This window comes from Diorhabda carinulata, chromosome X (genome assembly GCF_026250575.1).
Source record: "Diorhabda carinulata isolate Delta chromosome X, icDioCari1.1, whole genome shotgun sequence".
Lineage (NCBI taxonomy): Eukaryota > Metazoa > Arthropoda > Insecta > Coleoptera > Chrysomelidae > Diorhabda > Diorhabda carinulata.
In genome coordinates this window covers 48,172,961-48,189,551 of record NC_079472.1, presented here as the reverse complement: position 1 = coordinate 48,189,551, position 16,591 = coordinate 48,172,961, and the positions used below count along the sequence as shown (strand labels likewise).

The 16,591-nt window shown below is 30.1% G+C and overlaps 1 protein-coding gene across 1 annotated transcript in view; it reads right to left on the bottom strand.

Moving 5' to 3' along the window:
* LOC130900487 (uncharacterized) overlaps positions 1 to 15,702 on the bottom strand; it is a 57,619-nt gene extending 41,917 nt beyond the window's left edge. Inside the window, exon 1 of the mRNA XM_057811129.1 lies at positions 15,522 to 15,702. The gene's annotated coding sequence lies outside the window, so the exon portion shown is untranslated. The remainder of the gene's footprint in view (positions 1 to 15,521) is intronic.
* Between the last annotated feature and the right edge of the window lie 889 nt (positions 15,703 to 16,591).

Genomic DNA, 16,591 nt, shown 5'->3' with positions numbered 1-16,591 from the left:
CATTTGGTTTTCACAATTATTCTCCTTCCATTTTTTTTTTCTTCAGCCTTCTCTTCCTCTTGGATATTTATTCGGCGGATTTTTCATTATAAACAAACACCCATTTAACTTTGTTATCAAGTTGTACAAAAGTTTTACAAAAATCGTAACAAGTGCAACCCTCTACAATGTAGAAGGAACTCAGATTTGCTGTGGCCAAAGCATTCGAGTAGTATTAAAAATTCTGGAAAATTATTCATTCCATTAACATTCATTGAATCTGATTCATGGTAAATAAAAATAATACATCATTTTCTCGGTTTTTCAAATGGATCACCTTGTATTTTATGTGAGTATCGAAAAGTAGTATCAACATACATCTTTTGTCGAGAATTCCCTATATCTAAGATTATAGAGATATTTTGATTTTTTCTGTGCAAAATAATAATGTACCTACATCTAATCATTTAACAAATAATTGTGAGTTATCTATAAAAATGAAATTCACTAGGACTAAAATGATTAATATGATCTGAATATTGAGAGAATGCAATAAAAACGCCTAACTATCAGCAAGAATATATCATGAACGTTTGTTTGAAAGGAGGCAAGCTTAGAGACATTGATAGATCGGTTCAATCGCATGGGTCCAGTTAATTTTGAAAAGCACGAACGATTAAAACTTCTGGGACAGAAATAAATGGAATTAATGTTTTGCTGGCAGAAATAAAATATAGGGTGTTTTTTTTGAAAAATATAATTTTTATATGACACAGCATTCTAGAACACCTTGTAAAATTGTTAATAGGTTTTAAATGCGAAGACTAATGATGGTTACAATTCCTCAAATTTTCGATTTGATATCTCAAAGGACAAAGAAGGCACTGAGCTTCATCACATTAACCAACCACTCTGTATAAACACGGTTCCACAGAAAAAATTGAATCAAAAAAATATTAGGCAATATACCATAGAATCTCTATATTCCGACTATATTGTTAATTTTTATCATACTTAACAGTAACATATAACACCTTACGAAATAAAATAAACATTTTTTTAATAAAAATATAACCGATATTGGCGTCCGAAGACTGAAAAGAATGTGAGGTTTTGCAATCCCTTAAAATTCAAATAAAAATTGTGTGGCGGGACTGCGGATTCAATCGCAAAGAACCAACGCAGCGCAGTGAGGAGAAAAATGTAATTAAAATAACATAAATAGAAAATAAATAAATAAGTTGGTAAGAAATGATCAATAACGAAAAAAAAAACACCATTTTTAATGTACAAAATTCATATCGTTTATTCACGTGGCGTTGGTTGAACTATTTCTACTAGCACTATCTGATTCTGTCAATTCTTAAATTTTGTTTTAAAAAATTTGAACATTATCATTACTATCAAAGAAAAGATTTTCTTTTAGGATTGATCACACAGACTTTTAGTTAGACGGTTATTGAAATTGAAACAGACAAAATTTGTCTTGAATGTATTTAATGTAATTCAACTAGATATTGTGTGGTATAATAAATATGAACAAGTCTAAATATATATTTACAAATACTTTAAATGTGTGAAGATTTACGACCGATGAAATGATTTCAGCCAAGAAAATTATTTTCTTCATTTTATGCTTCTATGAAGTAATTAGGGCAATTGTAATTTATCCTTTCTTTTTTTAGCACAAGTTTGTATGAAAACATCAATTTCAACTTGTTTATGATGTGGCGATCGAATTTAATTGTCTAAAGTCTATCATTAGTTCCAAAACACATTCCACGAGTTTTTATTTAGCGAAATAACAATGCATAGTAGACAAAATCATTTACTTTACCAAAATAGTTCTCAACAATATACAGGGAACCCTCAGAAACATTATATATATATCTTGACATTTTTGTCAGTGAATCATTTGTTAGTTCTATTCTATTATGGAGATTTTTCTTGAGTAGATGGCGCTGGAGACTGCCAAAAGGCCAGTTATATGTGCTTCATTTAAGTTATTATTCGTTGATATTTTGGACATAAATTTGTAACCTTTCTGTTATTTCTATAATAATATATATGTTTATTCCTACTATATGTTTATGAGATGCTATCCTGGAAATAATGTTTTCGACAAATACTTCTCTGACAACACCCTACAAAATTGCAAAACAAGTGTTCCAGTGAATTTTTTAAAAATCAAACCTGATAAGTTAACTACAATATACGAAATAATCTACTGTATGTTCACATTAAATATATATATGTATATGTATATATATATATATATATATATATATATATATATATATATATATATATATATATATATATATATATATATATGTATATATAGAAATTATACAAAAAAGAAACTCAAACAGGCTTTAGAAATAAAGATAATTGCCAAAGACTATACTGTTGAGGAAATGGCCAAGAAGAATGGTCACACTATTTTGAAATTACCTCGAACCTAATAACACTCCACCCAAAAATTCCTCCACTGGAACTGATTATAAAGGAATGTTCAGCACTACATTAGAGAATTCGAGAAATACCATAAATCGTGTAAAAAAATTGAAAACAAATATAAATGCAACATATACCAGTTTTAAATAGTCTTGTAATTGATTTAAACGAAGGGTGATTCTGAAGTTGATGATGATGTTGATGAATTCTATTGTACGAGTATTATAAATGAAGACCACATGGAAAAACTTAGTAAGTCACAATTTTAGAATTTTCCAGGAAATTGTCATAGCAAGGAAGTTATTCTCCAGTATAATTTTACTGTCATGAAATATACACTGTATTGTATCAATATTATGGTAAAAAAACATATAAAAAAACAAAAAATAGTTGAACAACTTATTCTACCAAAGATTTTTTATCTTTATGATTAACGAATATCAAAAAGTGCTATGTAACTCTGTACAATTCTTAATGATGGGTTCCCTATCTACGTTTGTAAGCAGGTTATAGTTTTACAAAGTAAGAACATATGTGATCACATTTTCGCTATTTGACGTCCGCCATTATAAATTCATTGGAAACTGTACTTGTTGAAAGGTGAGCTCTTGTTATATAACTTATTAATTTCTATGGCTGAAATGGATATCCAGCCAAATTGTTACCATCTTCGTTTTAGGTTTTCCTTTATAATTCATAGTATTGTAGATTAATCGGATAGAGGAGTTTATCTTCATTGATATATTCGAATTTTGTCGCTTTTTTTGCTAAATTGTCCAATGCTTCATTATGAGATATTTCAGCAAGTGCCTCAACCCATGCAAAATGTTATTTCTTATTGTGATTGCTTTGAAATTAAACTCGAGAATTCCCAAATTGCGTGGTAAGACTTAACTTTCATTTTAAAGTTTTTTCAAAAAATGGAAGGTGCTTTTACTTCTTTTAAATATAACAAGTAAATTTTCTGTTCTTTATAAACAAACAAATATAACGTGTTTTATTGCTATTAGTGCAGTAAAAATAGAGAAATAGACATCAACCAATCTAGGCAAAATACATAATTCAAGATACAAGAAAACTACAAATCTTTATAAACAATTTATTTTATTTATGTCAAAGTAATCACGATAAAAATAAAAAAAATACCTAAGAATCACCGGTATTTAGAAATTCAGTGTTGCCAGTGTCACCTCTTATAGTTTCGTGGCATTTCGAAATGTAAGTAGTGGTCTTCTATTTGTTTTACGATCTTTTCGTGGCAAAGAACAGCACAATCTACTTCTTCATGAATTTTTAATCCATCTTCAAAAATTTGTTAATATTCTTCCTATTGTTTATTAATTGCTTGTACAGATGAATTCCTAATAATGAATGGATTCTCAGCGGTTTGGATATTAATGATATGAGTTTTTATGGGACTGAAAAGTGCTTAATATTTTAGAATATTATTCATAACTTTGATATTTGAGATTTTCTTCCCAAATAATATTGAGTTCCTATGTATATCCACAACTTTTGTTCCAATACTGTTTTGTGAGACCAAGATTTATTATTAAGCTGATATTTATTTAAATAAAATTTAAATATATTACTCAAGAATTAAGATTTTGTTTCAGTTTGTTTGAGTATGGTTCATTTCTCAATAATATTATGCTCTGTAGGTATTATAAAGATATAATTAGATTGTCTTAAGCTGTGCAGCAATTATATTTTGTTAAGATACAAAAACTTGGCATTGATTTAAAACAGTTTGGTTACTTACGCGTAGGCTGCTACATGCGTATTTTATCGTTTTATATCTATTTCTAGAATGTACAATTTGTGCAGTACAACATTTCTGTGTGGAGATACATCGGTCATGATTAACCATTTTTTTTTGTTACGAACGATTCACGAGAATATTAATTATCAGAAATATGAATCAGAATTGTGGCACAGAGTAAACATCCTTTCATATCAAGTGTTCTGTCCAGATTACATTCCTTAGCATTAAATAGGATGCCCAATACTTACTTTTGTGTAATAAAATTTAAAATCGTAACGTAATTAGATAACAAAAATGTTTGAAAGCAAATATTCTTATTTAGTTATCGTAAAATCCAACATAGATACCTGTTTTTAGTATTTTCTCGCGACTATATTCGAAAATGATGAATTTCACTTCATTATTTGCATCCTTAGACACTACATTTTACATTTCTACAAAAATATATCCACATTGTGTGGAAAAGGATATTGAATTAGTCTAAATTAACAATAGGACCAATAAGTGTCAGTTGGACAGCGTATAGTTGGGCTAAAGTACCTTAAAGCTAGAGGAGTAGATAATAAAGTCTATTTATTAGAGTCTTTTATTTTTGCTGGAATAACATCTTGTTGGTTTTTTATGCTCGGCTTGAGAGCTTTAACATATTTATTTGATAAATATTTGATAGCAAATGCACCTAATCTAACCTGCCCCTTTTTACTCAACATTTTCGTCTCTTGCAATATTAAAAAATATCATAATAGGGTTAAACAGGCGTGCGCCTGCTCGTGATTTTGATTCCTGACTTGAAGATTAGACAACTCGTGCAGCTCAGAATTTTAATTATGAAATGAAAAATATATCTCACTTTCTAAACACATAACAAAACATATGAAAAACAATAAAAAAATATTATATTGCAAATGAGCATTATTATGTTATGTAGAACTTTACAAATTACAGCTTCCACAAATTTTGAAAATTCATTTCTCTATTGTATATTATTTAGTACCTACCATATATCACAATGCAATTTAAAGGTTTTAGAAATATATTATCCCCCTATAGAAAGATTTTGGCCCAACTGTAGTATCAATTTCGATTTATCAGCTACTTTTAGCCCAACTATACAACACCGATGTCAGTTATGTTAAGATTCCAGAGAAGTAAAGATAAAAATATGACGAGTATATATTTTTTCTAGAAAAATTTTTAAAAACTAAGAGCATCAATAACCTAAATTGCGAAATGAATGAAGCACATACCTACTATACCTTCCAGTTCCAATTTATTTAAATAGTAATTCTATATATTTACAGTACTACAGGCCTTTAGGCATAATGCCCATGACTCATTTTCCTTTTCTCATCAGTCTTCAACTGATTTCACAATTCCTCTCCGCAGGTTGCGATTCTGTACTTTTGCGCTCCAATTCGGTTCTACCTCTCTAATATCCTTCAAATCAGCATTCAACCATTTTTCTTTGGTCTTCTTCTCCTTCTTGTACCTCCTTCCCCCTCTTCAATGGCCCTTTTCGCAAATCTTATTCCCGACATCATACTCTTTGGGATTTTAAGCTTGTTATTGATGAGTATTCATAAAAATACTTCAGTTCTTCGTTAGCTCTTCCTCATTATAGTTTTTTACTTGTTTTCATTCCCACAAAATTTTTTCTCAACACCTTCCTTTCCCATATAATCAGTTTTGTTTCTTCAGCCTTTGTTAAAATCCTTGTTTCATTTCCGTATGTAAATGTTTATCGTATTATTAAACGGTATATTCTAATTTTGGATTCTCTTAATAACTACTTCGCTTTTATTATTTTACTTAATTATCCCATAGCTTCACTTCCTTTGGCTATTCTTTCATTTAGCGCTGTATAATTATTTACTATCTATTTTGTTATTAAGGAAAAAATAGAAGGATAGAATGGGTATCCCATGCACCCAATTTCTGATGGCACGGAAAAAGCTAATCTCATACGGTTAATATTGCATGTCTTATGTATACATCCGATTGGACAGATGAAAAGAAAGACGAAAAGAAGACAAGATCATAACCGCAAAAAGCCGATTTGTTGATGAAATTAATTTTTATCAATTATGTCCAGAAATTTTTTTTAAATGAATTTATTTGCTTCTATCAGTAAGTTTCATATCATTGAGTAAAATGTGGTAAGTTCCTTTCTTTCAAAAATACTTCTAATATAAATCTAAGTGACCGTTGGGGTCCATTTATCCTACATTATGGGGATAAGGTATTGAAATAATATGTTATTTACAATTATCAAATAATTCCACGAAGTTTTAGACAATTCCCATCACAACAATAAAATACGAGTCCAATACGAATCATTACATTTCAAAAATGTAATAAAGTTACGTAAACAATCATAATATTGGAGTCAAAAGTTAAAATGAATCCAGCTTAGTCAACGACGAACGAGTTTCTTAAAATTATTCAGGTGAAAAATCTCAGATCATCGAACTGTCAGAAAACTGATCCATGTGAAACTGACCTAACATTTTTACATTAAATAAAATCAAAATTCACCAAACAACCATTTTGATTTTATTTGTTTATACAGGGTGAGTCGGGAGAACCACACCAAACTCTAAGAGTGTATTAAACACGTGAAAATAATGTAAAGAAACTCTTATGTTCTTATCGGATTTTCATTTGTTTTCAAGTTATGGAGTAATTAAAAATGTTAACATTATCAAAGTATGCCATGTTCGAGGCTCAAAGGCATTTGATAACTCTGACGTTTTGATGAACTCTCAGTGTACAGTGAACAGTAACTGAACGTTTAATTTTGAATTTATGTAATTGTTAGTGTTGCAAAATGTCAGATACTTATTCAAATTTAGAATATGCAAATATGGTGTTTGTTCATTGTTTCTGTGATGGAAATACTACAGCTGCTGCTGAAGAATATCGTTAACGTTTTCCACACCAAAGATATCCTGATACAAACGTATTTATTAGAATTTTAACAAATTGTGCGAAACTGGTAAGCTTTCCAGTGCTAACATATCATATAAACGGGCTACTTGACAAGGTTTGGTAGAAGTAAAAAATATTCTGCATCTAGTAGAAGAAGATGCAACTACTAGCTTACAGAGAATTCCAACTCAATTGGGAATTTCACAGAAAAGGTTGATAAACACACTCCACGAACTATGCTTATATCCTTATCACGTACAGAGAGTACAGCATCTACAACCAGAGGATTACGCTAACCGTATAGAATTTTGTCGGTGGATAAATAATAATCATCGTGTTGTATCGAGTATACTCTTTACGTAGGAAGCTACATTTACCCGTGATGGCATTAATAATACTCGTAACTATCATCTATGGTCGGACGAAAATCCCCAATCAACAGTCGAAAGCAATTGTCAACATCGGTTTCCTGTAAAAGTGTGCTGTGGTATGGTTGACAATTATTTATTGGCCCTTTCATTTTGGAGAATCGTCTCATAGGAGACAACTACCTAAATTTTTTACAAAATGACCTACTAGGGGATATTCCTGTAAATATTAGAATGCAGATGTACTATCAGCACGATGGAGCTCCTGCACATGTCAGGTCAAGCAACATTTAGATGAACGTTTTCCAGGACGTTGGATTGGTCGTTTAGGTCCCATTAATTGGCCTGCAAGATCTCCAGACCTCACACTACTAGATTTTTGTTTATGGGGCTGGATGAGAAATGAATACTACAAAATAAAATTGGACACACGAGATGCACTAATTAGACGAATTGAGAATACTGCAGCCCATATTAAAGAAGAAAAAAATTAATCAATTGGGAGAACAACAAACGATCTACGTACATTTATTGAAAGAACGCTAAGATTAAGAAAATTTTTAGGTGATAATTTGTTTATTTGTTGTATGATACACTCCCAGAGTTTGGTGCGCTCCTCCCGACTCACCCTGTATATTCATAATACATTGAAATTGCTAATAATCTAAGTAGCTATGACAGATATATCAAAACAACCATCAATTCATTGATCGATTGAAAACATGGATTTTTAAACTAGTTTTTTTTATCATCAGAAATCGCCACTGTTTATGTGTAAATGTGGAAATCAATATAATTCAAATTCCTCTAATAGTTTAAAGCTGTTGGTGGTAGAAAAATTAATAGTTCATATAGTATATATATATATATATATATATATATATATATATATATATATATATAATGTAGTGAATATTTAAATTATATACTATTATCTATACAGAATAAAGGGATATTCCAAAACTACAAAATTAGAAGAATATCAGAAGAACTTAGAAACAAATAATAAAATGAAATAGTCGTGCTGATTATGACCAGTTATGTATAGTAAAAAGTAGAAGAAATGCTTCAATACACAAATGTCAGAGAAAATAACAAACTTGGGTTTGGGTGGCACAAAGTAATATTTTTGAAAGATTTATTTTTTGTTACATAACGTATTTACGTTAACAAAGAAAGAAACATCTTTATTCATCTCAAGAAAAAATAACAATAAATTGAAATGAGACACAAAAATGAAACGTTAGAGGTATGAATCTCGTTTTAAAGTCTGTATACGTGACATATTGTATAAAGAAATTAGACATTCCAATCAAATTATCTGGTGTATGGTGAGTTGTGATAGATATTTAAGCATTATTAAGGACCTTTTTACCAATCATAGAAGAAACTTAAAAGGATTTTATATGTCAGCAAGACGGAGCTGGATACGTCAAAAGCAGAATTCAAATGGTTGGAGGTTCATTATTAAAATAAGTTTCAAGCAGCCATGACTTATCGCGTAATGCAAAAAATGTAAAACTGCATAAGTGCAGCTTTTGTAAGATCGGGTGAAAAATTAAAAGCCAGCTCATTCGTAATCCTTAACAAAATGATTTTTAAAAAATGAAAGAACATATTTATATAAACAAGATTTCCTCTGCTGACATGTTACTCTATAAAATGTTAGAGCTCTGCCGATTAAATCTGTCTCTCTTTTCTTTTCTTTAATTATATCATACTGATAATTTGAATTTGTTGTACCTGGAACTGTTTTGTAAAATTTTTTTCAGATAAAACTCTATATAAAAGTAATTTTTCTGTTTAAAAATATATTGAGTGTAAAAATAGTTCGGAGAGGTGATTGTACCTTTTCACGTGAAACGTTAAAATGTTCTTATTTGTTCCACTAGCGAGTTCTTTTCATCAAATCAAATGTATTTATTACTTGTTACAAGGCTGTGAAAAAGTTTACATAAACAGGATGTATTCTAGAAGCTTGCCAAAATTACACACGCAAAAGCCGAGGGTGACAATTTCAACGAAATTATTAGCGTGTCGTCCGACATCGTGGATTGTACCTCTGAGGAAATTTGTAATACTATAATATATACGGTGTGGAGCAGACAAATGGAATAAATTCGTTAATAACTGATGACGTGTGGGGAAAACGATTGGATACATCGATTTGTGTTTTTAAATGATCATTTTTTTGGCAGTTGCCAATACTAACTCTCTTATTCTAAATTTAACCCCCTGTATATCATTCTTGAGAGAATTCTAGACCAATTCATATATAATGTCCTATACCCATTTTAACCTGCTTCGGAAATATTGAGTGCTTTCAGAATAACAAAAATGAACAAGCATTGAGAAATTCCACAAATTCGCTATACAAAAACCCTTATAGGGATACTGATTATTTCTTAATAATAAAAAAACATTGATTTCAATGTGGAAGATTATCAAAATATTCGCCGCAAATGTATTGGCAACTTGCTAATACTTAACATGTCGGGCGTAACTGATCACAAGCGTGATTTGTCTGTCTGTATGTAATCTAAGTTTAAAGGTTTAGCTTCATATACAACACTTTTGACATATCCCCGCAAAAGTATTATGGCGTCAGGTCAAGGGATCGTGCTGACACATATATATCAAGCTGTTCTTCCTTAAATATTATTCCTATATGGCTAATTATTTATTGTGGGTCAGTAGTCACTTCAGTTCAATAGCCACTTATTTTTATTGATTTTCAAATGTTTTTTAGTCTTTTAACATATTCTGAGACAAACAGTTAAATAAATTTATGGTGATATTCTTTCACACATGATGCTCTGTAGCTCCCGCTTTCAACTTTTGAAGTCATTAAAAATCTTATTGCGTTCAATTTTATATTAGTTTTTTACTCCAACTAGTTGTATATACGATATATAAGGACAGATTACAAGTTGCTGAGAAAGAGTATCCAACCTTTATAATCTCCATAAGTCTTAATATAAATTATTAGCTTCTCAAAACACAATCTTTGTTTTAACACATTGTTCAAAGCCCCTATTTCACGACAGATACTGCAAACACGATCTCGAAACAGATGCCTTAATAATTTAGTTGGCTAGCTCTTCCTCTATCATGATTTCCACTTGTGTAGTTGCTACTATAGACACTTTATATGAGAAATGACTCCATTTCTTCTAGCTACCGTTTAAATCATATTTGTTATCAACAAGAATTTCACATTGTCTGAATTATTAGTTATTACTGTCACTTACTCAATCAAAATTTCAATCAATTACAGAATAATTTTTCAAGAAATCAACCAATTCATATCAATTTTAACATTATTTCTAAAGCATTTTTCTCTTTATTTTATCAGTTCTACGTTCATTAATTCTGCACTCATTGAAACTGTCTAGCATGGATAAGGATCTTTTGTGGATAAGTTCTATGTATATAATTCTTTTTTGTGCACCTACCACTACACCATCCAACCACATTTGGCTTAAACATATTCAGTACGTGGAATTGCAAGTTTTAAAAAAATCAAAAACAATAGAAAGTAGTTCTGGTTACACGGTTTACTATTATAGTTCAGAAAAAACGGTGATGGTAGGCTGGCATCAAGAATCCTCCAAAAATTCTTCAGAAAGTTTAATAAAAACAGATGATTACTATTATCCTCGCTTATAATAACTTTTGCATGGATAATAATTAATCTTGTAAAATATGTCATATCAGTTGTATCAAAATAATCCGTACAAGGATGGAAACGGAGATAAGTTTTTTTATTTAGAATACTCTATAAAAAAAAGGTCGTTAAATAAAAGATATGAATTACTCTCACACATGATTATTTTAGCGTTAAAATTTTGTTTGAAACACTCGTGTATATAGTTAAGTAGAGCAAACCGGATTTATGGGAGTTTCGTAATTTGTTTGTTTTAAACTGCATTTTGGATAGTAGTAGTCCCAATACACAACGTCAACCTAATTGGACGCAGACAGACCTCAGTAAATAATTAGGGAACCTGTTTATAATCTTGGAGAACTGTTAAAATAGTGTCAGATGTTAATTTCACTGTTTATGTAGATTGTAATATTTTGTAAACAATTGGATATTATTAAATATCTTGTATAATGGGAAATTGCTAAATACAGTATGTATTTATGAATAGAATCATTCATTATATAGCTGTATCCGGTAATTGAGAACCAGAAGTTAGTGGATGGTTAATGAATGTTCGAAATACATGAATTATTTTACCTTCACAAAGTGTGTTGTGTTTCTATAGCATATTTTCTGGAGTGAAAATTAATAGAACCGATGTTAAAAAGAACCTTCCTGTTGGAAAAGTGCAACTGCCAAAAGTATTTAATTTTGTTTGCTCAATACTTTTCTGTAAATGAGAGTTTTGCGACTAGCGTTAATTTAAACTTATTAACTTTTTTAGTCTATACTTTACCCTACTTTGAGAGAACAGATTTAAATAAAAATTTCTATACTGTCAAACGCTGATAACAATGCCATAATTCGATCAAAATATCTGATTATCTTGATTAGATTCGTCTAGTCTTTTTGTATCCTTTGAATAATGGTCAAAAAGATAAAACTAGTGAACGATCTATGTAAGCGCGTAGTTCCAGATTTACAAAGTCTAGATGTAACCACCAACTTATATTAAAGACGAGTTGAAGTAGCATGTCGAACTAAGAAGAAAAATATAAAATACAATTCGAAAACACTAAGAAACAGGCTTATAGAGTTAGTGAGAATTTGAATTGATTATAGTTTAAAAAAAATACGCTTTCAGCAATACTAACTCTGTGTTTTGGAATGAAATCAATAAAAATTTATAACGAGTGATATCGAGTCCCAAATTTCATTATCATCATTTTAAGCGAGTTTGGTGAATGGAGAAATGGAAAATAAAGGAAAAAGCTCGTAAGGAAATATTTTTCGATAACGGAAAATTAATTTGGCGACTCGTAATAGGAATCGAGCCCAGATCTATTGGTTATACGCTAGAAGCTTTACCAGTTAAGTTATCCTAGAGACATGGGAGAAATCTACCGAAAAAATGAGGAAAGAAGGGAATAATAGAAGGCAATAATTTTCGGTAATCGAAAAAATCATTCAGACAGTCTCTACAGTGGAAATTAGACTAAGAGCCATTTGTTACAAAGCGAAAAGTTAATTTAAAAATGCCATACAAAACACCCCTTTTATAATAGTGATATTAATTTCTTCATAAATAATTTTATTCTTATGGTAAGAATTATAGAATTATTACTTTTCTATTGCTAAAAGAGTGTCGTTTAGTTTTATAAACTATAATTTATTTTCATTAAGCTTATATTAGCTTAGTAACAGAAGTTGATTTTTTCATACATTCGTGCTATGATCTTGACCAGGTGTTTTTTTTAAACTATTATTTTTTCAACATCATTGGAAGCCAATGGTGAAAAGCTTGTTGTTATTTGGAATATGAAAATCATGGTGAGATTTTTCACATTTTATCAAAAATCTGAGGAATACAAACGGAATAAATAACATCAAACTTAAAATATTTTGTTCATTAATTTGGCTTTTGAAGTGAAAGAATTTTGGTTGTTTAATTAGGGCAAAGACTATGTTAGCTGTTCCATGAGAAGCACAGCCCTCCTGGAATAGATAAAAGCAAAGTGGCGATTTAATTCCAATGCAAAAACCTCTTAAATAATCAAAGAGAGCGGAGTAGGTAGTTGACAAAAGCTTAACGTACATCTGAATACACATAATACTCAGATTTTAACAAATTCACTTCAACAGCTCGAAAGGTTCAATCCTCTTGAGTGTCTCTCTATTCCTTCAATGTCAAGGTGGTGATAAAATCATAGTTCATGACTCGTGGCAAATTTCACTACAGTTTGTTTAACAGTATCTTTATTTAGATTCATGTGAAGACTACTGTTTCGTATGTACCAAGGTGCATTTACGATGTTCTTTAGTAACTTGTTTTAAAATTTTTGAATGATTTGTAGTAGTTTGCTGTATTTGTGAATGAGATTCGTTTTTCATTTATGTAAATTTTGTAAAAATTAGGCCTTGTTCTAGTACATTAAATCATATTTATTTTACTGAAGCTTAGAGCGGAATCAAAATAATTAATATGCAATGATATAAAATTTTTCTCGTTTCTTTAACAAATGAGAAAGGAAGACTTATTTAGATATTAAAACTTTTGTACATTGGAAAATAGGAATCATTTAACTTTGCGAGCCTATATTCCGTTTAATAGCTACGATTTAAGTGTTAAAATACCATAGTTAAAATATACCTCAATTTTTTTCGCCACTCTATTATTATTATCATTATTACCGTCGACATGTGCAAATGATCTGGCATAAAAAGTTCGTAGACTGTTGAACCATAATTTAGAAGCATACGCTTTTTATAAATTTATACTACATAATTGTACCAATGAAAATAGTAATTCAAAGCTTTTTAAATCATATCAAAACAATTTATGCAAATTTATTTTATTATATATTTTCATGCTATTATTATTTGGTTGCGAATCTTACTTTTATCATTCAAGGTCTGAAAAATAAGTGAAAAACTATTTGTTAAGGCGCTTGTGATAACCTTGAAACAATGGAAATTTTTCTCCAGTATCTGGAAGCATGCTATCATTCATTCATTCCCTCTATCTGCAGTGTATTTTATACTTTTCAGAGGAGCATAATAACATCGAATGTCAATCGAAAGAAATTGATTGGATCGCTACTAGATCAAATAATTACGCGCAATAAAAGTTGGTTTTCTCAATACGATCCTGAAATGGAGCACCGAAGGCATTATGACTTTAAAAAAATTAGCCAAAATTGAAAAAGCTCACATAAGTAGGTTGAAAGTGAAAACAATGTTCATCTGTTTCTTTGGCAGCCGTGTGGTGGTTCATAAGGAGACCATGAATCAAATCTTCTATCGGGTGCTTCTCTTGGATATTGAATGACGACTACGCACCCTATCCACCGCATCCATTTTTTCCAAAAAAAAAACTTCGTAAAAGAACGAATTTCCCAGGATTGTTCCAACGCCTGGATAAATCACTGGTGTGGAACTTATTGTTAGAAAACATTTATAGGCCAACGCTATCATCTTTTAGATTTGATCATAGAAATAGAATGGGGAATATCGATCTTTTTAATGTAAGACAGTTGATGCCCGTTATTAATGATATTTTTAGTTCCTCTATCATAAGTTATTTAAATATGCCTTCTAGTACTCATATTTCATTCAAATTGTAGATCCCATTATTTCGAAGGATTTAAATTATTTACCAGTGCTTGTCGTCTATTTACAAACTATTAGTTAACATCTTCAAATATAAACAAATGCTTTACGATTTTGAATAAATTAATAACAGATATATATATATATATATATATATATATATATATATATATATATATATATATATATATATATATATAACAGATAAAGTTATGCTTATCAATAAATTAAAAAGTTACATTACAAAAAGTACCAGAAAAATATGTTCTAGGTGAAAAAATTTGATAAAAAAAGAACAACCTTTTATAATAATATTACATAAAATCTATAGTAATTTAAAATAATTTATCTACAGAGCTATATGAATTAGCCTAAAGTAGATGAAAATTTGACGTTTCGACTTCTTTTAGTCTTTATTATATTTTGCTAAAGACTCCAAAATATGAATTCTTACGATGTGTCCTCCCTCTTATTTAAATGTACGGTAGCATTGCAGCAAATAACATTAAATAAGCTCCAGTTTATAAATAGCTTCAACGAAACTAAATCCTATCTTTGTTTTTGCAATTTATTTTTAGGTCTACGGAAAATCTTTTTATTTTAGTTGAATTCTGTCAAGAGCAGAATTGCTAACATAAGTAAATGTTCTACACCGAATAAACAATTTTAAATGTTTAGAAATTCAAAATGGAGGTTGAACCACAATATTTTTAATATTGAGACTTATGAAAGCATAATTTGAAAAAGAAATGCTAATAAATGTACTTACAGTTGAATAAAGGGTTTAAAACTAGATCAAAAATAACGTTGCTTCATACAGGCCGGCGGATGACTAATTTTGTTTGAGCGACGCCTGTGTCCGGCTACTCAGACAGTGACGCCGACGTCGAGTGCGCATCCAGGCGTCGATATACAAGTGAATCGAAAATATTAACATAATTCTGTTTGAAACAAGAATGTATCACAAACTATATAAGTGGACTAATTACTTGAAATATCATGAAATAGTCACTAGACAATTATTGTAGTATTCTACATTGTGTCTATCAAACCTTTTTTTGAGACGTAAACTGACATAAAATCTTGCACTACAGCTGGTTAATATAGATAAAATATCAATTTTTGGTGCAGAAATAATTCATACAACGAATAATCAAACAGCATTGTTATGCTTCCAAACAAAACGTCTACGGAAAGACAAAAACTAGAAATTAAACGGATTTTCACGTAGTTTTCACCAATGAATGAAGTGAGTCTTGAGAAATATTTTGGTGTATGATAAGGCAAGGCTTCGTGGAGATTAGTAGATTTAACCACATATTATAATACAAAGATCTATACTGGTTCTAAGGTTGTGTATATTCGAGCTTAACTAAAAAAGTATTGGTCAAATTTTAACGTAAGGTGTACCAATTGTTGTTATGTTTTTAATGTCCTTAGACATCTGGTTTCTTTCTTTCCATACTACTAGTTTAGAGAATTTAGATTTATAATCAGAGTTTTCTTACTAGTTAAGCTCATTGTAACGTGAGTTAACAATTAACATGCTGTAGTTCGAATAATATTACTTCTTTCCTTCATAATTCACCTGATTTAACCCTCATTAAGCCGTCCAAGCCGTCTTCACTGTTTTGGGACTTCAAGCCTTTCAAGACAAAACCAAGCAGTGATAAGGAGGTCATCAAGAAACCGTTCATATTGTTCTGTCTGTAATTGTAACTTTATTATAGTGTGTCAAGATTATACATTTAGAAGACACCAACTCTCCCAAAATTTCGAAATCAATTTTTAGAATTCTAAAAGATTCTATCACTTATGCCCCTCGCAATGAATCTATTG